General features: G+C 41.7%; 1 protein-coding gene across 8 annotated transcripts in view; it reads right to left on the reverse strand.

Moving 5' to 3' along the window:
• LOC135195615 (uncharacterized) overlaps positions 1 to 26,642 on the reverse strand; it is a 128,490-nt gene that overhangs the window by 79,234 nt on the left and 22,614 nt on the right. The window lies entirely within an intron of this gene.

Genomic DNA, 26,642 nt, shown 5'->3' on the forward strand with positions numbered 1-26,642 from the left:
GACTTCCAGGGAATTAGTCCTCCTCTTTCCATATCCACTACTTGTTTGACTGATAGTTCCTAATCTCCTCTCATCACATGTCCAAACCATTTAAATTATTGACCTCAGGTTATTTTCCATCTAATAAACACCATAACTCTCTGTCACTTTTTTAGTCATAATATAATCTTCCCACTCAACTCTGACAATGAAGCTTAACATTCTATGATCATACCTTTTCAAAATCAGTTTTCTTAGTCAATGCCTATGCTTCTACAGCACGGTTACAGATGATTACCAAATGCTGCAACTTATCTCAGCTGTTCTTACTAATTTTTTTTCTTGCTACTCTCTCAATTCCTGTTAAACAGACTAGTGCGTCCCCAAAATGACTATATGCATTACTTCTTCGAAGACCTTCCCTTCTTGTACAGTATATAACACATAATGAGAGATTTTCTTCCTTGTACCCATTCCCTACTATAAGCAACACAAGATGGGAAAACAAAATAGCATGCATCATACAACTCTTCAGAAGAAATTATGACATGATGAGTAAAAGGGATCCCAAGTAGTGGAATTTTTGGCTGCGCAAAGGAGTCGAGACTTCATCCACCCATTACATGATTCTACCTCAGTTGACTTGTACTGTACCAAGCATTACAGTATAAGTAAATGCTGGGATAATTTTTAAGCTTTTTAGCACTGCCTATGTAGGACATGTTTTCTACATCTTTTCTGAGTTCTTTTTGGACACACAGTCACTGTAACTACATAACATATACGTATCAGTTTTCAAATATTTTGTAATAATATTCTCTTTGGTCTGATCATTATTGGTAGAATTATCTTAAGTTTTCAGCTGTCTGTTGTTCTAGTCTGATGTTACATACTGAACACTAATAATAAAAACATGCACTGTACTAAGAAATGAGATTTCCCCACAAAAGAAGATTGCCAGTAGCAAAGGATCAATGATCAGTTAGTTGCAAAACAGAGCTTCTTTATATACTATTATGAAAATGGTTCATAGATCATTTAGATGGTCAGCTTGACCCTCTAATACATAGCTGGTTTTCATTTACTATGCGAGCGCTGTAACCTGACATTACTATTTGTGATCCTACTTGCTGCATACTTGACCCTCAAATACTTATCTATTTTACAGTTAATATGTTAGTGGTGTAGCCTGACATTACTACTTGTGATCCTACCTGCTGCACAAACAGTTTTGACATCACTGATGTATAAACACTTGGCAACATAGTAAACACAATTAACCACTTGTTTTACTTCATTTATTATTATCTTAATCACTTTTAGCCTTAGCTATGGCTCTAATTAATGAATCAACCCTTAATGAACAAGGTAATAAATCAATATGCAGCACCCCAGGCCACATGAAGTCAGCGAATTTAAGAAAAAACACCTCAATGGAAAGGGGAAGATATGCAAATGCACATAGTTTAAGGAAAAAAATTATACACAATTTTTCCTGCCTTCCACGAGAAGTTGAAAATTACTATTTACAACCCCTTCTGGGCCCTCTTTTACAAGCCAATCGTACATTTTACCCTCTTTCACAAGACAATTGTAAATTTTACCAAGTTATACATGATTTTTCTGATAAATATTCTGATTTTATTTTGTATAATTATAATTATAGCTCACAAAATATAACAGCAGATAAGAAATAAAACTGATAACAAATTTTGAGCATATTTATTGTAAAATATTTACGTAAATTTACAAAGAACGATGCAACAACTATTTTGGATTTATACATGTTTTTTTCTATTTCTTTGCACTTTTCTTGCAAAATTACATTTATAACTGACATACTATCATAAAAGATAAGAACTAAACCAACAGCAACCCCTTGGTATATCTATGAACAAATTTACAAAAAGACATCTTGTGAGACAGACTGGTACTACATCCTTCCTTAGGTCAAGATCCCCACTAACACTTTCATGAGCTGTCCAGTGGATTTTAGCCAGTCTACATGTTGCCATTAGTGAATTTATGGGCTATAGAAGTAATGGCACCTCTTTCCTGCCAGATTTCCCCAAATTGACGGCGTGTATTAGTTACTCGCCATGAGTCACTCCAACCACCACCCAAAACTGTTATTGCTACTCATGTGAGCATGTCTGTCCATTAAGGGTTAAAGATAAGGTTGAACTTTTGAAAAAAACTTGACAATGGCATTTTTGTGAGAAGCCTGTATGAATTAAAAACACAGGCTCTTTGATTATTTGAAGGATAAAAAAAGTACTGAAATAGATTGTTCAAAAAAAAGATTAGGTTCCACTGATGTGGTTCGGGCTATGTAAAGTGAAGGTGTTAAGGGAGATAAGTACATGTTCTCGACAATGGACAATAGCAAGAACAACTGACAGACAATGGAAATGAAAGAAACAGGAAGAACTCCAAATTGCTGGTTGTTCAAATGTCCTAAATTCAATAAAAAAAATACAATGACTTTTAAAAGCATTTTCTTATGATTTCTCACTAATTAAGAAAAATTTTTTTACTATATGAATATATAGAAGAGAGAGAGAGAGAGAGAGAGAGGTAATGTATGCATACATACAATACGTACTGTATTCGTGATGTGTAATAGTAAACAGCAAGATCAGCTGACGTAAAACGGAATGAAAAACTTAAGTTGGTTTGCTTGTATGGTGCTTTTACATTGCATGGAACCAGTGGTTATTCAGCAATGGGACCAACGACTTTACGTGACTTCCAAACCACGTCGAGAGTGAACTTCTATCACCAGAAATACACATCTCTCTCTCCTCAATGGAATGGCCGAGAATCGAACCCGCGACCACCGAGGTGGGAAGCTAATACCATACCAACCATGCCGCTGAGGCGCTAAAACTTAAGTTGGTTGTTGGTTGTTAAGAATTTTCCTTAACTTCTGAAGAGTGAAAAAAAAAAAAAAAGTTTGCTGTAAGAGAGGGGGGGGGGAGGTTGGCATACATGCATATTTTCGATACCTAAGGGTTATAATACAGTAAGACCAGCTGATGTAAAACAATGGAAATGAAAACAAAAATCTTTGCTATTGGTGCTTAAATGCCCCTTAAATCACTACCAAAAATACAATAAGTTTTTAATTAATAAAACACAACTCTTAAAAACATCTTCTGGCCTATAGCTAATGCAAAAAGTCTGTGTTATAAACGAATGAGAGACAGCATACATGTGTATTCTCAATCTGTAAGGGTAAAATGTGAGTTTAGCTCTCATAAGACAATGGAAATAAAAACAAAACAAATCATAGTTGTTGTTAAAATACACCTGAAATTCGTAACAAAATGTGAAAAAAGCATCGTCTTCTGTGTAACAAGCTGCACATACACAGATATTTAAAGAGGAGCTGACAGTTTGGGGGAGGGTCATCAGCTGACAATGAAAAACAACTGACTGTTTTGTAAGTATGTACTATAGCATCATTAGTAAAACTGGAACTTTCACAATATGTGGGATATATAAACTTTATTGCATCAATTTCATTGCCACTTCAGTGAGAATCAAGTGCATCTAGCCTAACAACTAAGTGAACCTGGAAAATCAGTAATCTGGCATCCTACTGGCCTTAATGATGCCAGATTAATGATAGTACCTGAATCTCAATTTTGAAAAACATTTATTGTATTTATTCATAATTCCATAAACTCATCACCAAAGCACAACAGCATGAAGCTTAAGAATACTAATAACCAAATACAACAGAAGAAAAAAAAGAGCATCATTTCAGGCAGTCCCCGGTTATCGGCAGGGGTTCTGTTCCCAGGGGTGTGCCGATAAGTGAAAACCACCATTAAAAAAAAAAAACGGCGATTAATGGCACCATAATGTCGCTTATGGTGCCAATAACCGGTTATCGGTGCCATAAGCAACCTTATGGTGCCTCTGTTAGGTATATTGTGGCACCACAACTATATTATTAGTGCATTAAGATGCTGATAACTGGAACTCAGCCCATTACGGCGCCATAAATCGCCAATTTTATGGGGCTAGACAAGCGCCATAAAACCAGATCACCGATAACCGAGTCTGCCGATAACCAGGGACTGCCTATAGTTAACCTTTAAGTATACTGTAGTTGTAAAAACAATCATCAAAAGTAAATCTTATTTGTGACCGAAACCAAAGCACGCTGTCAAACACAATAAGCAAGTTATCAGGACAATCTCACTGGCTACTTACAATGTTTACTGTTATAAACATGAAATTTTCATAATAAATTTAATTTTCATCTATACTTACCAAGCAATTACATAGCTATAATTTTAACTCGCACAGTAGCTTTAATTAAAAAAAATTGCAGTAGTGCATCAATTGTTTAGTGTAAGTGACAACCCCCGCCCAATGCCAGGAATACTGGAAACAACTTAGCAGATATCTTTGTTTCTGTGCCCTTATGTTCATCTGAGAGGAGGAAAGACTATATTATTTTCTTTATCAATAGATGGCATTGGGGGCATGTTTAGTGTAAAAAGTCAACTGATTCCGTTTGCTATTTTCCCTGGATTTCATCAAAATCTGAGCTTTACATATTTATCTTTTATCAGCGTGAAAACAACAGTAAAATGTGTTCTTTCATGCCCAGTAGTTCTGATTAATAAATACTTTTCTCTCAATTTTATTTAAGGTTGTGTTTGATGGCATATCAATTTATGGGAGTTTCATCCTTGTTGCCTATGCTGCAGCTTCAGCTACAATTTACAGTTTAAATTTAGCAGTATATTTACTTGTGGATCTTTTATCCATAGCAAATAAGGGTATAACAAAAATATATATCAGTTCTATTCAACATAACATCATTTATAACATAACTACAGTAATTGTTTACTGTTGTATAATGGTTGAAATGCAATGGATGATGTTATCCGATTCGGTTGTACTTAGTGAAAAATCTGTTTCTCATTCAGTACAGCAGGGCCTCAATAATCGCAGGGGGACAGGGCCCAGAACCCACCGCAATAAGCAAAAACCGGTGTTATGTTGGCCACCCCTCAAAAATCGCTTAAAACTACCTACTTTAATAGTTAAACCACCCAAGACACATTATTCCAATGCTTATAACTGCCTACTTTAGTTCAAACACCAAATATGTCTTAAACTATCACCCTAAACTAAATTCAATATACTTTCAAAGTTATTTTACAACATTAGCCCTAAAAATACATGTAGTATACTACATATGTAGCCTACTAGCCTATGGATTACAGCTAGAAGCCTATATACGCATGTGCTACTATTCACATGGGGGTCTCTTTCTTTTACAAGGAAAAAGAGGGAGCGAGTTAAGAAAAAATTTAAAAATTATGTAAATCATATGGTTACTCACCAACGATCTATGTTGATAAAGATGGCAACGATTTTGCAGTGCAATCGGATGAATAATAATGATAATGCTACCAGCAGCATGCAGCGAAACATCTCTTCCCTTCTTCACAACACGTTAATATATTATACATAACCTTCATCTGACGTTTAAGCTTTTTTCCCATAAGATGTAAAAGAATAGGCTTTTGGATGCCACATAATTAACTCATTTATATGGGTACAATGTAAAAAACACAGCGAATGCTACACTTCGATACAACATAAACAAAACTTAGACAAACGTGGGTAGGCCAGTGTTGCCAAATGGGAATGACAATTTCTTGCTAGATTTTGTTCCACAAAGTGCAAAAAAATTCACATCATACACCACAATGCTACCCAGCCAATTTCAACCGATTGCTCTCTTGTTTCAATTCAAACATGTTTCCAACATAGTGTACTTGTACACTACATTACATAATTCCTAATAATTTTGAAACCTATTTGTTCAACTTCTGAAAATTGTTTTGCAAGATTTTTTTTTTACATGATATATCAAACATAGTAGAATAAAAAAAAAATATTCAAGTTAACATTACAAAGATTTACATTGCACAGACTTGATGCCAAAAAAAAAAAAATGCTAGTTTTCCTACCAGATGCTAAACTGAAAATTTTCTTGCTAATTACCTCAACAAAATGAAAGCTGGCATTAAAAATGCTAAATTGGTAACACTGGACCCAACAGATTCATGCATTGTACTACTATGCAACTGTACATTTTATTTAATTTTTTGTGTTTTGTAAGATGATTTTGAAATTATATTTTCAGTAAGAGAAGTGTTTTATTATGGATTTACTACAGCATATATAAAATGTTGGTATTTTTCAGGACTGTGTAACTACTCATTACATTGTGTGCAATAGTACGTACGTACATATGAACCATAATTTGATATTTAATGTGTAGGTACATTTTGTCAGCTCACTGGCCTCGCAGATAAAAGTTGATTTCACTGATGTGGAACTATTCCTCAAATAGCCTTTATATTATGAAGATATGACGATAATATATAAGGCAAAAAATGGTTTTGTGTATTTCATTTACACTTCATCGCCAATTGCAAACAACAATACGATAATCTATGACAATTATCATTTGTATGACTGCATTGTTCAGAGAAGTTATAAACGTACAGTACTACCAAAATAATAATGGAGTTCGAATTAATTTTAGCCTAAATGTTATTACTACCGAATTACACTATGTACTAGTACTGTATACTATTAAAATTTCTAAAAGGTTATCAAGCAATAAAGGTCGCTGTGAATGCTACCCTATACGTACTACTACATTTACTACTACATTTACGTAACTCCACGTATGTTTACATTTTATGGCGGGCCACTCTGAGTATAAGTTGATTTCAGCGATGTGGAATTATTCCTTGAATAGGCTATTTATTATGAAGATATACCAATAATATATAAGGTGAGAACTGTTTTATTTCCTTTATTGTCAGTTAATATCATAATGTGAATCTGTTCATGTATGTTTGTGGTTATCGCACTGCGACCAGACTTAGCCTACTGATGAACATCATACATACAGTGGTTCCCCATATTCGCGGGGGATGCGTACCAGATCCTGCCCCCCCCCCCCCCCCCCCCCCCTCCCCCCCCGGAATAGTTAGAACCCACGAATAGTTGGAACCCCTATAAAAATGCTGAAAACAGCCTATTTTGTTAGTTAAAACTAAGGGGAAACCCACTAAAAATGTTTAGACTTGGTTTTTTTTAATAGTTTTATCACAAAAAGTGCATTTTATGCTGAAACTGATAGAAAAAAAAACAAGGAATTTGTGGATATTTCTCAAAGAAAAATACCGCGAATATGCGAATTTTCCGTGAATAATGCGGGGAAACGTTCCCGAGAGAAATCCACGAATGTGTGAGTCCATGAATCCGGAGAACATGAATACAGGGGGTCCACTGTATACCTTGAATAGGCTATTTATTATGAAGATATGCCAATAATATATAAGGTGAGAATGATTTTATTACCTTTATTGTCAGTTAATATCATAATGTGAATCTTTTCATGTATGTTGGTGGTTATTAGACCGCGGCCGTGGCTCAGCCCACCGATAATCATCACATACGCAACACTGACAAACCCACAATGCTGCGATTCATACCAGCGATATAGACTGAGATGCGGTCCAAGGAAAAACCTGTGGATAACTGATCCCACGACTAAGTGATGCCCCACTGTACACATTTATACGAGTACAGTAATACCCAGAACTTACACAAAGATAGGTTCCAGAACCCCTTGCTCAAGGGAAATTTTCGCATAAGTTTGGCACGGTTTCTAAAAATGCTAATAAATGCTTACTTCTAGAGTTTGAACACTAAATATGACCCTAATCATGCTCCCTAAGTATTAAGCTAAGTTTCAAATGAAATTAAAGTTACTGCAATTTTATTTAAATGCTAGCTTAATACATTACCCTTGAAAAAGAAATATATGGTTGTTAAAAATATAAGTGTGTGTGAAGATTAGGTACGTACAACATACGTATATCTCTTTTCTTTCCCCCTTCCGACTGACCGATCTATTTTTAGAAGTTTTCTCAACCACTTTCAAGAAATTGTTTATGCTGTCTCTTTCTCTTTGTTCTGAAATTCCTTCTCATGAACAAATATGTAGTGCTTTTTATTTTGAACTAATACAACTCTTAGTTATGTGTCTATGTTTTAGAACAGCGAATTTACAGTTCTAGACTAGGAGAGAGAGAGAGAGAGAGAGAGAGAGAGAGAGAGAGAGAGAGAGAGAGAGAGAGAGAGAGAGAGCTGTCTTTATATAAGTATTAAGTTAACTTTTAAATAAAATTAATTACTGTAACTTCATTTAAAAGTTTGCTTAACATATTATCCTTAAAAAAGGAATAAATGGTAGGAAAAAATATAGGTGTGTGTGAAGATTATATACGTGCATACAGAGAGAGAGAAGAGAGGAGAGGATGAGAGAGAGATAGAGAGAGATTAGAGAGAGGAGAGAGAGAGAGAGAGATAGAGAGAGGAAATGTTTTCATAATAAAAATGTTATTGTTTTATTATACAATTAAGTTGTTTCATACTTACCTGGCAGATATATATAGCTGTATTTTCTGAAGTCCGACAGAATTTCAAAACTCGCGGCACACGCAGTGGGCGGCCAGGTGGTGGTAGTACCCATTCCCGCTGCTGGGAGGCGGATATCAGGAACCATTCCATTTTCTATTCATATTTTATTAATGCCCCTGTCTCCTGAGGGGAGGAGGGCGGGCACTTTAATTATATATATCTGCCAGGTAAGTATGAACAAACTTAATTGTATAATAACAATAACATTTTGTTCATGCCTTACTACCCGACAGATATATATATAGCTGAATCCCACCTTCGGATGGTGGGTAAGAGACAGAATAGGATTTTTTAGGCAAACTTAAATTAAGTAGATGATATACATCTTGGTTCCTCACCTGTTAGCAAAGTAGACTCTGTGATTACTGTCACTTAAGGCTGCTTTTGCTTAAATCAGAGTTGCCAGCCAGGTGGAGACCTGTAGTGCTGGTGCGCTCTGGGCTGATTTCTGTCAACGGCTACGTGACCTCAACGTGACAAGACCATCGAGCCATACATATGAGGGCAACGAAGCAACTGACCACCACCTGACCAACTATCCAAAAAAACCCTTAAAACTAACTAAAGGATGGGAGATCTTCACATAAGACTCATCAACAACCTAAAAACACAACAATAAAACTAACCTAAACCTAACTAAGGGATAGGGAAAGAGCTACTTCCGGACCCCAAGACTGTGTCCGCAGAAACGTATGGCCCAAGTGAATTACAGTCGTCATAAATCGTTCTCACATCCCTTAGGTAAATGTGAGGCGAAGACGGAGTTACTCCTCCAAAAGGTGCAATCAAGAATGTCCTTGATTGACATATTCTTTGGAAGGCAAGAGAGGTAGCGACAGCTCTAACTTCGTGAGCTTTAACTCGTAAGAGGCTCAAATCAGTCTTCTGGAAAGATGAATGAGCCTCTTTAATGACATCCCTCAGAAAGAAAGCAACAGCATTCTTAGATAAAGGTAACTCTGGTCTCTTCACAGAGCACCAGAGATTACCTGAGGGACCTCTTACCTCTTTGTTCTATGTACATAGAACTTGAGAGCCCTGACAGGGCACAGGGCTCTTTCTGGTTCTTGGCCCACCAGACTTGACATACCCTTGATCTCGAAAGTTTTCGGCCAAGGATTAGAAGGATTTTCATTCTTCGCCAAGAAAGTTGGGCTCAAAGAGCAGACAGCATTGTCTCCTTTGAATCCCACTAAATTACTAAAAGCTTGTATTTCACTAACCCTCTTAGCCGTCGCCAGAGAAGTTAGGAAAAGAGCCTTCCTTGTCAAGTTTCGAAGAGACGCTGCCTGAAGAGGTTCGAAAGGACTTGACATTAAGAACTTAAGAACCACGTCCAGGTTCCATGAAGGAGGTCTCGTTTGAGGAATCTTCGAAGTTTTGAAAGATTTTAAAAGATCATGAATGTCTTGTTGTCAGAAAGGTCAAGGCCTCTGTGCCTAAAAACCGCTGACAACATGCTCTTATATCCTTTGATGGTAGGGACTGCTAATTTCTGCACATTCCTGAGAAAGAGCAGAAAATCAGCTATCTGGTTCACAGAGGTCGAGGAAGAGGAAACTCCCTCCTTTCTACACCATGCCTGAAGGAAGCCCACTTCGATTGGTAAACAGCTCTTGTAGAAGCACGTCTTGCATTTGCGATTGCTCTCGCAGCTGCTTTCGAAAAACCTCTCGCTCTGGCCAACTTTTCGATAGTCTGAACGCAGTCAGACTCAGAGCGGAGAGGTTTTGGTGAAACTTTCGAAGTGAGGCTGTTTGAGTAGATCTTTCCTCCAGGGCAATGTCCTTGGAAAGTCTACAAGGAAAGACATGACCTCTGTGAACCATTCTCTCGCTGGCCACATCGGAGCGATCAGGGTCAACCTCGTCCCTTCTGAGGCCGCAAACTTCCTCATGACTCCCCCAAAATCTTGAATGGTGGGAAGGCGTACAGATCTAGGACCCGTCCAATTCCAAAGCAACGCGTCCACAGCGATCGCTTCTGGATCCAGGACCGGGGAGCAATACAGAGGAAGTCTCTTGGTCCTTAACGTCGCGAATAAGTCGACCAGAGGACGTCCCCACAACCTCCAAAGGTCTCGACACACGTCTTTGTTTAAGGTCCATTCCGTCGGTAGGATTTGTTCCCGACGACTGAGAAGATCGGCCCTGACGTTTTGCACTCCTGCAATGAACCTCGTCAGGATCGTCACCTTTCTTCTCTTCGCCCACAGCAGAATCTCCCTCGCCAGGAAAAACAAAGTTCTGGAGTGTGTTCCTCCCTGATTCTTCAAATAAGCGAGTGCTGTGGTATTGTCGGAGTTTACCTGAACAATCTTGTTCTTCAAAACTCCTTTCGAAGAACTGCAGAGACAGAAAGATTGCTGCAAGCTCTTTGACATTTATGTGCCAGGCTACCTGTTCCCCTCCCCAGGAGCCTGACACTTCCTTCCCTCTAGTGTTGCTCCCCCCCCACCCCCCCCAGCCCGTGATGGAAGCGTCGGAGAACAACACTAGGTCAGGGGTCTCAGAAGACTTAGGGACACGCCCTCCTGTAGCTTCTGTGGGTCGAACCACCATCTTAGATGGTTCTTTATTGGAAGAGATATTCTCAATATCGCATTTGAGATCCGTCCTTTGGGCCTTCCACTCGTCCGCAAGGAAAAACTGGAGAGGCCTGAGGTGCAGTCTTCCCAAGGAAACAAACCTTTCTAGCGAGGAAATGGTTCCCAGCAGACTATCCATTCCCTCGCCGAGCAAGTCTCTTTCCCTAAGTAGGCCGAGATCTTTTCTAATCCTAGCCGCTGACGTTCCTGGGACGGAAACGCTCGAAAAGCCACTGAATCCATCTGAATCCCAGATACACGATGGACTGTGTCGGGGTCAGATGCGACTTTTCGAGGTTGACCAGAAGTCCCAGGGACTTTGCTAGGGCTAAAGTGAACTGCAAGTCCTTCAGACACTTTTCTCTCGACGAGCTCCTGATCAGCCAGTCGTCGAGGTACAGGGAAACTCTTATCCCCGAAGAGTGTAGCCACCTCGCCACATTCTTCATGACTACGGTGAACACCATTGGAGCCGTGGTCAGGCCGAACACTAGCTCTGAAACTGGCCACTTTTTTGTCTAAGACAAACCTTAGATACTTTCTTGAAAGAGGGTGGATCGGGATGTGAAAGTACGCGTCCTGCAAGTCTAAGGACACCATCCAGTCGCCCGGTCTCAAGGCTCCCAGAACAGAATGAGGCGTCTCCATCGTGAATTTGGTCTTTTCCACGAAGAGGTTGAGCCTGCTTACATCTAAAAACTGGACGCCAACCTGACGACTGCTTCGGTACTAGGAAAATCCTGTTGTAAAAACCTGGAGACCCCAGGTCCGCGACTTGTTCCACCGCTCTTTTCTCGATCATTTGTTGAAGAAGATCGAATAACACTTGCTTCTTCTCTCCCTGATAGGATGGAGAAAGGTCTCTGGGAGTCGTAGACAGAGGAGGAAGATCTAAAAAGGGGATCTTGTACCCCTGCTCCACGATCTTGAGGGACCAAGAGTCCGTGTCTCTCTCTCTCCACGCTCCCGCAAAAAAACTTCAGTCTGGCTCCGACTGGTGTCCTGAAGGCATGCTTCTCACTTGGAAGGCTTTGATTTAAAGGAAGCTCTTCCTCGTGAAAAAAACCTCTCCCTCGAGGAGCTGCTCTCAAGGGGGGAGCCCCACGAAAGGGCTTAACCTTCTTCGGCGGTCGAACAAAAGCTGAAGAAGTTGAAGGTACTGCCGAACGTCTTGAGGACTGGGCTAAGAGGTCCTGCGTTGCCTTCTCTTGCAAACTGCTTGTCAGGTCCTTTACCAAAGTCTGGGGGAAGAGATGGTTCGAAAGAGGAGAAAAAAGCAAATCCGCTTTCTGAGCTGGAGTAACTGAACGAGCCGTGAAATTGCACAGCAAAGCTCTCTTCTTCAAGAAGGCCGTCCCAAAATGAGAGACGAGCTCCTCCGAACCATCCCTGACGGCTTTGTCCATGCATGCTAACACGCTGGACAGCTCCCCCAGACTGAGAGATTCTGGGCTTCTTGATTGCAGATCCAGAACTCCCAAGCACCAGTCAAGGGAAGTTGAAAACTTCAAGAGTCCGGAGCAAGACCTCAAATGATGGTCCGTCTCCGTAGGGGTCCAGGTCACTTTAGCAGTGGATAAAAGGGACCTCCTCTGAGAATCCACCAAGCTGGAGAAATCTCCTTGTGCTGAAGAAGGGATTCTAACCCCCACTTCTTCTTTGGTCTTATACCAAATACCCCCTTTTCCGCTGAGTCTAGCTGGAGGCAATGCAAAAGTTGTCTTGCCTTGATCTCTCCTTCGTTCCATCCAATCTTGGAGAGTTTTCTTGAACGCCCGTTTAGTGGAGAGCGAAGTTTTCATCTCAACAAACTCCGGAGTCTTACCAGTCCCTTAGGAATGGAATGAAAACTGCGAAGGAGGAGACTTGGGAGCTGCAGGCTGAAACTTGTCCTCGAAGGACGAACGCAACAGCCGCACGAGAACTTTATAATCTGAGATTGAAGAGGCAGCAGAAGGTTCCTCTTCAACAGAGTCAGCCGGACTACTCAGCTCTCCTTCTCTAATCGGAAGAGGAGACCGCCTCTCCGGAGAGGGCGTACGTATGTCGGGTCTTGCCTTAATCAAAGACCCCCTATTCTTACTGGCTGAAGCCTTATCTAGGCTGTCTTCTTTGTGACGCTTACCACTCGAAGTAGGCAGAGCGTCCTGACGGCGAAAAGCGTCCTTAGCGACACCCGAGGCAGCCTCACTTGCCAGAGAAGCGTCCTTACGTTTCTTAAACGAAAGGGAAGACATGTTATCCGGAATACGTGCCTGTGGCGCAAACCAGCGTCTTGGAGTACGACTTCTTCTTGGTCGGAGTCCCCAAAAAAAGCGTCCTGAAGAGCGTTCCTGCTGAACGTCCTGCCGAGCGTCCTGCCAAGCGTCCTGTCGAGCGTCCTGTCGAGCGTCCTGTCGAGCGTCCTGTCGAACGTCGTGCCGAGCGTCCTGCCGAGCGTCTTCAAAAGCGTCCTGACGCAACGTCTTCCTAGAGGACGAACGAGATCGGCGAATCGCCGAAGGAGACGCGATCGGCGAAAGAGACGAACGAGGAGAGGGAGAAGGGAGACTGCTTCGTCCTCTTGACGAGCAGTCTAAGGTCCTTCCTCCGCTTAGGACTCGACTGCTGCTGGGCGAGTCCTCTGAGCCATAAGCGTCGATAGCTGGTCCTGAAGGGACAAAAGAATGTTCGTTCGTTGGAGAGGAACGAACAGAGGGAGCAGGACTGATCCTGCGAGAAGACGAGGGGCGAGGGGGACGCCTCCTTCCTTCTCACAGGGTACAGCTACCTGCTTCTCAGTAGACGCGCCTGTGGCACAGCAACCCAGCGTCCTCATCGGAGGATATCTACCCCTTTTTCGAGGCGGGAAAAGCGTCTACGCATCCTCCGAAGACAGCGGCGATACAGGACGTGAAGCGTCCTCAACACAAAACGTCCTTTTCAGCGGACGAGAGTCTCTCCGAGCGCTCCACCCCTTGCGCGACGCTTCGGAGGACGAAAAAACAGTCCTTAAGGATGCGCGCACGTGAGCGCTCCTTGACAGCCTGGGACTTTGCAACAAGGCCTGCCGAAGGGACGCCAGATCGGTGGGGAGCCCCCGTAACCCTCTTGCGGCTTTCGACATACCCTCTCCCTGAGTCTTGGGAGTCCGATAGAGGTCTAGGCCTAGAGGCATTATGGGGCCGATCTGACGCCCCCTCCACAACACTAGGGCACGATCACACACTTGAACAGAGCCAGTTTCCAAGGCTTTCACTTTGGTCTCCAGAGTGCGTAGAGACTCCAAAATAAGAGAGAGAGCATTAGCTTCTCCCGACACAGATTCAGGGCCCGAAGGCAACACAGGTTTAGGAGATGCAAACTCTACAGTGTTAATACAGGAGAATTATTAGCCTTACCTTTGGTAGAAACCACTCCTGGAGGAAGACCTCCTGATCCTATCGTTCGTTCCAACTTACGCCGATAGGACTCATATACTCTCCAATCATCATCGGTCAATCTCTCACATTCATTGCACCGATTATCCACCAAACAATTATGCCCCCTACAACTCATACATACTGTGTGGGGGTCTACCGATGCTTTCGGTAGCCTCACCTTACAATCAGTCCTCACACACACTCTGAAACTCACAGCACTTGATCCAGACATCACGTTTACAAAAAAGCCAATCCAAAGTCAAAAAAAAACGGTCCACTATCATGCATGCCAATCCAACAATCCAATTCAATACCAAAAAACAATCAGATACTTAAAAGCGAGCCAAATCCAAAAAATCCTGAGCGGAGGTCTGTAAACAGTTGTTTACCGACCGGCGACAGAAAAAAATATGAATAGAAAATGGGAATGGTTCCTGATATCCGCCTCCAGCGGCGGGAATGGGTACTACCACCTGGCCGCCCACTGCGTGTGCCGCGAGTTTTGAAATTCTGTCGGACTTCAGAAAATACAGCTATATATATATCTGTCAGGTAAGTGGCATGAACAAACTAATATTGTAATACTTACTTGAACACCTGAATTAGCCCTGGTCACTGACCAGCCCGAACTACATCCCCACAAATTTTCCTACAAAGTGGGTAATTAACTATCAGCACTACCAACAATGCAGGAAAAAAAGCCCACTGAGTTACCCGTGTTACAGTTGGCAACACTGCTGCAAATACTGGCCACCAGAGGCCTGCCTCCTCAATTAAGTCATTCAGGTGTTCAGGTATTACAATACTATTAGTTTTATTATGAAAACTTCATATTGCAATACACTCCAAGAACACCTGAATTAGCCCAATTAACAACACTTAATTGGAGGTGGGATCAATCTAATTCAGCCTGACCTGGCAACAGAACATAAGCAGGCAACTCAATATCAACCCACCATGCGTAAAATATGTAATCTCACCAAGTTGTTGAACTTAGTAGGTGAGGATGCTTGCGGAAAAAGTACCTCAAAGTCAGTCTCGTATCTAAGGTTTCGTCTCAGTCATAATTGCCTCCCATGTGGTATTCCATACCTCTCATGTATGGAGGGGAACTGAAGCCTCCCATGTGGCTATCTAGCCTCTCATTTTTGGAGACGCTGAGTGAGCAGGTCATTCGAGTTCTCAGCTGTTCACTGACATAGAAGACTGCCCAAGAGATGAAGACGTTTCCACCTGACGATCGGGATGTGCCTGGCTTCCAGGACATATGAGAACACTTAAAATTAATCTTAAGCTACAGAGATTGTAAGGGACCTTAAACTACCACTAACTACCTGTACCCTTAAACCCTAATTAAATGATAACTAAAATTGTGTTGGCCGCAACAAAGGGACCTAACGAGTAACCCTTCTCTGACAAAAACTGGATATCCCTCAGATAAAGAGACGTGAAAACTAACACCAACTTCAAAGTAGCCACCTCTAAGATTGCCGACACCAAAAAATTCCTTAAGAAGGCTGAAGAAGTAGCCATCCCTCTGATACTGTGTGCTCTTGGATGTGAAGAACAACTATAAGGCACTGAAAAGGATGAAGACTCATCCGACGCCTGAGTGATAACTTCTCGCAAAAAAGAAACTAATGAAATTCTTGGAAATAGGGTGAGATGGATTCCTAGGAGAAACTAGTGAGGTCCTAAGATGAGGTAAGTTTCCCCACGCGGGACAAATAAGCTTTGAGAGCTTGCACTGGACACAGCTGCATTTCCGACTCTTTGCCTCCTAGGAAATCCTCTAATGATGAAACTAAATGCTCTCAGAAGGAGATTCAATTCCGACTCCGACTTTGCTACAAATTCTGGCAAATATGAGAGAAAAATATCCTCCCCCAGAAAAGATACCGTCCTTGCCACTGCTTGAATCTCCCCAATCCTCCTTGCTGTCTCAAGAGCAACTAAAAAAAACACCTACTTAGTCAACTCTCTTAGCGATAACACTTCTAAAGGTTCGAAAGCCAAAGAGCTCAATAGTTTTAACACAGCCGCTAAATCCCACGCAGGGGCCCGAAGCGGAATAAACAGACTTTCTGTGATTTAGAAAAGGAGAGAGAGATAAAAAAAACATGATTTACTCTAAAGATTACAGCACCCAACTATAATATTAATGTATAAACAGCAAAATACGCAATAAAAATCCACTTTTGTCTTTTGTTTACGTTTAGAATCAGCTGATGGCATTTATTACCGAAAGAATTATTTTGGAAAACAATTTAGTTGCTAAAAGTAACGAATTTATTAATGGAATTATTATTATTTTTAACTTTGTACATATAGTTTATGATATTATGATACAGTAATTTATTTTACTGAGGAGAGAGAGAGAGAGAGTTTTAGAGAGAGAGAGAGATGAGAGAGCACGAGAGAGAGAGAGAGAGAGAGAGAGAGAGAGAGCGAGAGAGTTAGAGAGAGAGAGAAGCTGGGATAGAGTAACTGTGAATAGCTTGAGAGAGCAGATTAGGACGAGCGTACTGTTACTAGCTTAGCTCGAGAATAACATAATGAAATTTGTATTTCAATTATTTTTATGGTGATAAGAAATGAAACATGGATAGTGATAAGATATTCTTTTGCATACTGTTATAATGTGATAATCATTGAGTCAACTATAAAAGTTGTATTGAAGGAGTTTCGTAAATCACAGAAAGAATAAAAGACCATTTTGTTCTTGTATTACGATAATAATAGATCAAGTATATAGTTTTCTGCAAAAGAGAGAGAGAGAGAGAGAGAAGAGAGAGAGAGGAGACGAGGAGAGAGAAGGATGACGAGGAGAGATGAGAGATGAGAGAGAGAGAGAGAGAGAGAGAATTTTGCTATTTACATAGTATTTGAAAATTTGTAAATGAGTGTATCCTAAAAATGCATTGAGTCATGAAAAGAAGAAAACACAGTAATAAGTGAATCTTGCTCTATGATAAAATTCGCGATTTCGTTAATTTTCCGGGATATACGTAGTATTTGGGCTCCACAAAAAAAAGTAAGTAAAGTGATTTATAAGACAGAATTTGAGGATAACTAGTAAAAATACATCGGTAGTTTGTAGAACGGTGTAACCACTATCACATTGTGTAAAGATAGTATGTACAAACGAGACTAGGTTTGGTGACGTCACAGTGGTCATATGTATTTTTTTCGTGAATGAATATACATTTATGATAAAAAAATAGTTACTGTACTGCTTAGAGTACCATACTGTAATATTAATGTAATCACATCAAAATAAAGTAATCATTGCATGCTGTAAACATGTAAAGTGTATTTTTGTCTTTTGAAAAATGCATTCCCCAAGGAATTATTCCTTGAAGAGGCTTTTTATTATGAAGATATGCCAATAATACATAAGATATGCGTTTTATTATGAATATATGACAATAATATATAAGGTAAAAATGGTTTTATTACGTTTACGCTTCGTCGCCGATGGCAAACAACAATATGATAATCTATGACAATTATTGTTTGTATGACTGCAGTGTTCAGAGAAGTTGATTACGTTATACCAAAACAATAATGAAGTTCGAATTGAAAATTAATGTTTTCCTAAATGTTATTACTACTGTAATTGCACTACTACTATTAACATTTCTAAAAGGTTAAGAATGACAAAGGTGCTGTTAAGTGTAACTCAATCTTTACATTTCTGCTGGCCGCTCAACTACAAGTTGATGTCAATGATGTGGGATTATTCCATGAATAGGCTATATATTATGAAGATATGCCAATAATATATAAGGTGAGAATGGTTTTATTACCTTTATTGTCAGTTAATATCATAATGTGAATCTGTTCATGCATTTGTTGGTTATCGGAACCGGATGAGGCTTAGCCTACCACGGATTCATACCAGCGATATAGACTGAGAAGTGGTCCAAGGAAAAACCTGTGATTAACTGAATCTGTGATGATCCGCGACTAAGCGAGGCCCCACTGTACATAATAATAATAACATTAATAATATAACTAATTTCAAAATACACAAGTGACAGTATTTTAAAGAAACACAATAATCTATCCATTTCACTCTTTCAAATATGGATAAATCTCTCTCTCTCTCTCTCTCTCTCTCTCTCTCTCTCTCTCTCTTTTGCCACACAAGATATGTCAGTGGTAACTCTCGCCCTCTGTTTGGGCTGGAAGCGTTAGGAGTGTATGTATACAGTATATATCTTTAAGGGCATTACTACATTTTATGGTAAAATAATAATATCCAGTACTAGTTTTCAAATAATATTAAGTTTATTGAGATTAAACAATAACAATAACATTCTCTCTCTCTCTCTCTCTCTCTCTCTCTCTCTCTCTCTCTCTCTCTCTCTCTGTCTTACATATGTTTATTATATTTACTTGTTTTGAAGTATAAATAAATGATTTACCTTCTAATTTTCAAATATTAATAAGATTAATAAAAGAAACAGCAATTCCCAGTTTTCTTATACACTTCGATAAAGGAGGGTGGGGGAGTAAATGATAGTTTGATATACTATTGGTGGAGGGGAAGGAATTGACATCAAGGAGTTAATCTCTCTCTCTCTCTCTCTCTCTCTCTCTCTCTCTCTCTCTCTCTCTCTCTCTCTCTCTCTCTCTCTGAAATAATTCATAATTTCACTCTTGATGGTCAGATATATGATGTTGCCATTCAATGGTCTCTCTCTCTTTCTCTCTGTTATTGGCTGTAGGTAAATATTTTTAAAGGTAAAATGTTTGAGATCACTTTGAAATTATATTTATAATATAACCTCAAACATTAATACAGTACTAATAGGATCGTAATTTAAGGTATATTTGAAGTAGGATGTTATTTAATGCATACATTTGGTATCTGAGCTTTCAAAATAAGCAGTTATAAGCATTTTTAGTGGTGGTTCTAACTATTCGCAGGTTTAACTATTTCGCGGGGGTGTCTGGTACGGATCCCCTGTGAATACAGGGGTCCCACTGTATTGGTGATAGACTTGTGAAGGGGAAGGGCAGAAGAAAGAGCGTGAGTTGGTGCACAGATACCTGGGAAACTTTGAAAGGACCATGGTAATCAAGTTAATTCTCTTAAGAAATTCATACCCTAATCTTGATTTCATTCAACAGTTGCTGTAACATTTGAATATTGTAAAAAGACGTGGAAAATTTCAACGACAGGCTACAGTCATTCTTGCTCTCTTGATATAGCCTGTACTTTTGAAAATCGGTTTTAATCAACAAATCATTTCCAAAAAAACGACATTTTTATAATAATATAAAGTTTCACTTATACTTACCCGGTGGTTACATATAGCTGTCGTCTCCTGACGTCACGGCAGAATTTGAAATTCGCGGTAGCGCTAATGGTTTGACAGGTGATCCCTCTACTCCCGCCCTCTACCGGGTACCGGGAACCATTCCAACAATAAATCAGAAGTTTCATGCCTACCTGTCCATATGAGGGGAGGAGCGGGCTTTGTTATGTAACCACCGGGTAAGTATAAGTGAAACTTTATATTATTATAAAAATGTCATTTTCACTTATATAACTTACCCGGTGGTTACATATAGCTGATTGACACATTTAGGTGGTGGGACAATGGCAGCTAAAATAACAACTGTTGGAATTATCCGAAGATATAGGTTCCTTACCTTTAAAGACCGCTGACTCAGTGGTTACTGCCTCTGTAGTCTGCTGGCCTTTATTGTACCGACAGGATATATGGATCCGTGTGTCAGACACAATAATAAGTACTTGCCGTTGAGGACGTGACCGTAACGGACAAGACTATAATGCCCCTGCTCAGGGCGCAGTACAAATCACCACAAAATACAATGAAAAACGAGGGATCATCACAACCGGTTAAGAAATACACCAAGACATTAAAAGACTGAAAGATACTCAAAAAACTCCCTGTATCTTCAGACAACCTTAAAAATACAAAAACATAATCAAGGAGAAAAGTTAGTGAGGATGGGATACATCCTTCTCTCCCTCACCCAATACCGTGTCAGTCACAATGAATGGCCCCAATGTACTGCAATTTTCATATGTGGTTTGCAAATCTGTCAGATAATGAGATGCGAAGACAGAATTGCTTCTCCAATATGTAGATTTAATAATGTCTTTCAAAGACAGATTACGTCTAAAGGCCATAGACATAGACACTGCTCTAATTTCATGAGCTTTGACTCTAAACACTTTGATATCTGAGTCCTGACATTATCCGTGTGCCTCAGAAATCAAATTCCTTAAAAAGAAGGAGAGCGCATTTTCAGAAAGAGGACGAGAAGGATCTTTCACTGAGCACCACAGGTTATCACTCTTACCTCTTATACCTTTGGTCCTTTGCACATAATGTCTAAGTGCTCTCACTGGACAGAGAAGACATTCAGGCTCATTAGGCCCCACTAACTCCGAAATGTTCTTTATAGAGAAAGAACGAGGCCAAGGACGTGAGGGATTTTCATTCTTAGCCAAAAAACCCAGCATTGATGAGCAATGGCCATTGCCCTTAGCAAATCCAACTCTCTTATCAATAGCATGCAGCTCACTGATTCTTCTAGCTGATGCTAAAGCACAAAGAAAAAGTGTCTTCCTAGTCAGATCTCTAAAAGAACTAGAGGAGATCGGTTTGAATCTATCTGACATCAGCCATTTAAGAACTACATCCAGGTTCCAAGCAACTGTTCTTGACTCCTTTGTCTAGGTCGTATCAAAGGAACGAATCAGGTCTGAGAGGTCTTGATTATTAGAAATGTCTAATCCTCGATGTCTGAACACAGAAGACAACATAGCTCTATAACACCTAATCGTCTGGGTAGAAAGCTTCTTATTCTCACGAAGAAAAAGTAGGAAGTTAGCTAACTGAGCTATAGAGGTCTTAGAAGACGAAATTCCTTCTTCTTTGCACCAAGCTCTGAATTGGACCCATTTAGCTTGGTACACTCGATCAGAGGATTCTCTTCTGGGTCTAGCAATAGCCCTTGAAGCTCTCTTAGAAAATCCTCTCTTTCTGAGGAGATGCTCGACAGTCTGAAGGCGACTAGTCGAAGAGCGGACAAGTTGTGATGGAACCTCAGAAAGTGGGGCTGTCTGAGTAGATCCTTCCTTAACGGTAACTCTCTCGGAAAGTCCGTCAACAGCAGTAGTAGGTCCGCAAAACCATTCCCTGGCCGGCCAAAAGGGGGCTATCAGAGTCATCCTGACGTTCTGATGACCTCTGAACGTTGCCAGAACTAGTCTTAGCATTTTGAAAGGCAGAAAGGCATAAAGATCCAGATTTGACCAGTCCAGAAGCATGGCATCCACTGTAAACGCCTCCTCGTCTGGAACTGGGGAGCAATACAGTGTTAGACGAGCTGTCTTGTTTGTGGCGAAGAGATCCAACTGAGGACATCCCCAAATCCCCCAAAGCTTCTTGCATATTTGAGGATGTAGTGTCCACTCTGTGGAGAGGACTTGCCCTCTCCTGCTGAGAATGTCCGCCTTTACATTCTTCGAGCCTTGAATAAATCTTGTGCTCAAGACAACCTTGTTCTCTTTCGCCCAAATGAGTAGGTCTCTCGCTGCCTCGCACAGAGAGAACGAGTGTGTCCCCCCCTGTTTTTTTTATGTAAGAGAGAGCCGTGGTGTTGTCTGCTTGAACCAGCAGTACTTTCCCTCTTACCTCTGTCTGGAAGTGCATTAGAGCCAAATGAATCGCCTTCAACTCTTTTAGATTTATGTGCCAGCTTCTCTGATGAATCTGCCAAAGTCCCGACACTTCCTTTCTCCCCAGAGTAGCTCCCCACCCTTTGTCCGATGCGTCTGACAAGAGCGTAAGGTTGGGGCTCAACTGGCTTAGAGACAAGCCTTCCTCTAGCCTTCCTTCTGATTTCCACCAAAGGAGGTCCTGCTTGATTCCTTCCGAGATGGGGAACACGAAGGAGTCTGGGAACTTCTTCCTTTGCCACTTCTGTTTCAAGTAAAATTGAAGTGGTCTCATGTTGAGCCTGCCCAGACTTACAAATTGTTCTATCGAGGCCAAGGTTCCCTAAAAGGCTCATCCCACTGAGTTCGCCGAGCAAGTTTGTCTGACTAGAAATTCGTCTATCTTGTTCAGGCAAGAGTCGATCCTTTGGAGAGACGGAAAAGCCTGAAAAAGAACTGAATTCAGTCTCACTCCTAAATAAACTATCTCCTGAGAAGGAGTGAGACACGACTTGTCCTTGTTTACTAACAAACCTAGGCTGTCCGTCAGCCTTAAAGTCTTTTGTAGGTCCTCCACACACTTGTCATGAACTTGCCCTGAGAAGCCAATCGTCTAGATACATGGAGATTCGTATCCCGTCCAGATGAAGCCACTTCGCTACTGACGACAGAACTCTGGTGAACACTTGTGGAGCTGTCGACAGGCCAAAGCAGAGGGCCCTGAACTGATAAATGCGGCCCTGGAACACGAATCTCAGGAATCTTCTCGATTCCGAATGAATCGGAATATGAAAATAGGCGTCCTGAAGGTCTATGGAAACCATCCAATCTCCAGGATGAAGCGCTGCTAATACCGACTGGGTCGTTTCCATAGAAAACTTTGTCTTCAGGACAAAGACGTTCAGGGCACTGACGTCCAACACCGGTCTCCAACCCCCCGTGGCCTTCTTTACCAGGAAAAGGCGATTGTAAAATCCTGGTTCCTGCGGAGAGTCCACTAACTCTATGGCCCTCTTTGCCAGTAAGGCGAGAACTTCTTGATGGAGGGCGGCAAATTTTTCAGAGTTCTCCGAGTAAGCTGACAAATTCACACGAAATTCTGTGAGAGGGGGGTGCTTGATGAACGGAATGGTGTATCCTTCCTTCAGGACCTGAACCGTCCAAGGATCCGCTCCGAGATGAAACCAGGTCTGCCAGAAAAGGTGTAATCTGGCTCCTACTGCTGTGTGGAGGACTACGGGCCTACTTCTTGATGGAAGAGGGAGTGGTTTTAGACGAGGCTCTACCTCTCCCACGAAACCTGGAGAAAGATCAAACGGGAGCTCTCCCTCAAAATGGTTTAGGAGCTTCCGTGGAGGGAGCACTCCGAGAACCAGAAAGAACCGGAGCTATCTTCCTGGGCTTCTTCACTGACTGTGATAAAAGATCCTGGGTCGCTTTCTGTGTTAAAGATTGAGCGATCTCGCCCACAATCTCTTGCGGAAAAAGGTGCTTCTTGTCCAAAGGAGAGAAGAGCAAGGCAGACTTCTGGTTCGATAAGACCCCTTTCGACAAGAAGGAGCACCAAATCTGTCTCTTCTTCAATACTCCAGAGGCGAAAATGGCAGCGAGCTCCAAAGCTCCATCACAGATGCCTTTATCGATACAATCCAGTACAGAGGCAAAATCCTTCAACTGCTCCTCCGAAAGTCCAAATGACTTGACTTTCCTGGCCAGCGAAGCAATGGCCCAATCCAGGAAGCTAACAACTTCAAAAACACGGAAAACACTCTTGCAAAGATGATCCAGTTCATTTGCCGAAAAGAAAATCTTAGCAGTATTAAGGGCTGATCTACGAGAAGAGTCCACGAGACTAGAAAAGTCTCCCTGAGCGGAGGCAGTCACACCCAGGGAAAAAACTTCTCCAGTGTCATACCAGACACGACTCCTTGACGAAAGTCTCGAAGGGGGAAGACAGAAAACATTTTTCCCCCGTTCCCTCTTTTCCAAAAGCCAAGCGTTAACTTTCTTGATAGCCTTCTTAGCCGAAATCGAGAGGACGAGACGCGTGAACGAGGACGAGGAGTCAGGCTTACTGTCCTTTTTCCACTGCGAACTAGGAGAAACTGGAACGGAAGGCGCAAAAGAATCTCCAAAGTTGTCAACGAAGGATCGTAAAAGTAGCTTATACCCCGACAAATGCTTGTCTTTTTCTGTAAGTACTTCTCCTTCTTCTTCCAAATCCGAAGCTTCCTTAGACGAAACTGGCGAACATTCCATCGGAAGAGGAATCCTGTTCGGCGAAGTCACACCCTGATGCGTCCGAGGAGGGTGCGAGAAAGCAGGAGAAGACGTCTGAGCCTGTACTGAGACGAATCCGGGTGGCTGAGGTGGCGGCTGCGTTGGCGGCTGAGCTGGCGGCTGAGCTGGCGGCTGAGCTGGCGCTCGAGCGAGAGCCTGACGTGGCGCCATAGACGGAGTCAGGAAAGGAGTCTGACCAGGCGCCTGAAGTGGCGTCTGAAGAGGCGTCACATGGAGAGTCTGAGCCTGAAGAGGCGACTGAAAAGGAGCCTGCGAAGAGGACTGCACAGTAGTCTGCGGAAGCGCATTCGAGGACAAAAGAGACTTGCCAAAAAGCTCCAAAAAGCTCCAAAATACTGCCTAACTTGGCATTCATCTGTTCAAACACCGAAGGTTGAGGATCCACCGACGTAGAAGGCGCGGGAGGAGTAGAAGGATGAGCCACAAACACGTTTGGAGCCGCAGGAGCTTGAGGAGGCTCTGGAGAAGGCTCCGAAGGAGTGTGCGTGTTCGGCTTCTCCACTTCTATGAGAGAAGGGCGATAAATCGAAACCGCCGGAGAAAAGGCTTCAGGCTCCTCCCAAAAACTACAAGAAGGTTCGGCAGCCGCCACCTTCTTGGGAACCGCAGCAGGCGAAACATCGCGAGACCTTTTCAGCGGTCTAGAAGTCTTATGACGCCAACCTCTATAAGAGGAAGCATCTGAACTAGAGTCGCTTGACGAAAAACACTTCCTCGCAACACTTTTCCAATGGTGAGCGACAGGATCCTGGGATACGGCTACAGGATTGCTTGAGGGGGCGACTGCTCGGGAGCAGATCCCGCTCGCCTCCCTTCGGTTTTCGGCATGCCTCCTCCCAGGATCTGGGGAGTTTGGCAGGGGCCTAGACCTAGGAGAACGAACGGGCCGAACAGCCACCTCCTCCACTACACTTGCACTAAGTAACTTATCACACTTAACTATCACTTCTTGCACTGTCTCACCCATTTTCTGCATAGTGGTGAGGAAAGAGACAAATTTCGAGTCCATATCGGCTCGTAATACTGACACGGGATCGGGATCGGGAGATACAGAGTCGAGGGCAGGAGAAACCACTACGGGGTTAATAGGAACAGGATTAACAGAATTCAGAGGAATATCCTGGCTACTCACTGACTTAGAAGAAGATCTCTGTGAAGCCTTTCTGATTCTATCTTTTTCTAACTTTCTCATATACTTTTCCAGTGCCTTCCACTCCTGAGATGTTAGAGACTTACATTCTTCACACGTATTCTCAAAAGAACATTCACGTCCCCTACAACTAACACAAGTAGAATGAGGATCAAGTGAAGCTTTAAGAAGTCTAGTCTTACACCCACTACTACACACCCTATACTGAATAGAGCCGGTGTCAGACATCGTGAAAAATTCAAAATAATTCCTAAAAAGGACAACAATATCAAAACCAAAATAACTATAGCGCTAGCAAAAAGATCAGTAAACTCAAGGTACATCACCAAAAGGAGAAAACCAAGATGATCAAATCCAAATTCCAACCAGCAGAGGAACCGTGTTATCGGTTCCGACGGCAGGAAACTTCTGATTTATTGTTGGAATGGTTCCCGGTACCCGGTAGAGGGCGGGAGTAGAGGGATCACCTGTCAAACCATTAGCGCTACCGCGAATTTCAAATTCTGCCGTGACGTAAGGAGACGACAGCTATATGTAACCACCGGGTAAGTTATATAAGTGAAAAGCTATATTCAGTAAAAATATTCATTACCTCAAATAACTCGATATCTATTGCACAGGCAATTAAAGTTTTATTTCGTGCCAAAAATGCTGATGTGTTAGGAGATCTTTCAACCTCACAGCAAAGTGATACAGCCGTGTAGGCTAACTACAGACTGCTTTGTAATGGGAGCATAGCAAGAAAACCTTTGAGCTGACATGTTACTTTAACCTTGGTTAAGATTTCTTTTTAATGACAGTAGACTTGTAAACTGCAATTAGCATTCGATCCATGTCAACTTCAAAGTAATCAAAGTGTGAAAGCCGTTACGAAAGCCAGTATCCAGTGACTTGTGCTTTCCCCCTCAAAGTTCTTGGGCTTCTCCTCACATCATAACAAACGCTCGAGGATTCAACTAGATTTGTTCAACCTACTTTAGCCAT

Source organism: Macrobrachium nipponense, chromosome 16, assembly GCF_015104395.2.
Source record: "Macrobrachium nipponense isolate FS-2020 chromosome 16, ASM1510439v2, whole genome shotgun sequence".
Classification (NCBI taxonomy): domain Eukaryota; kingdom Metazoa; phylum Arthropoda; class Malacostraca; order Decapoda; family Palaemonidae; genus Macrobrachium; species Macrobrachium nipponense.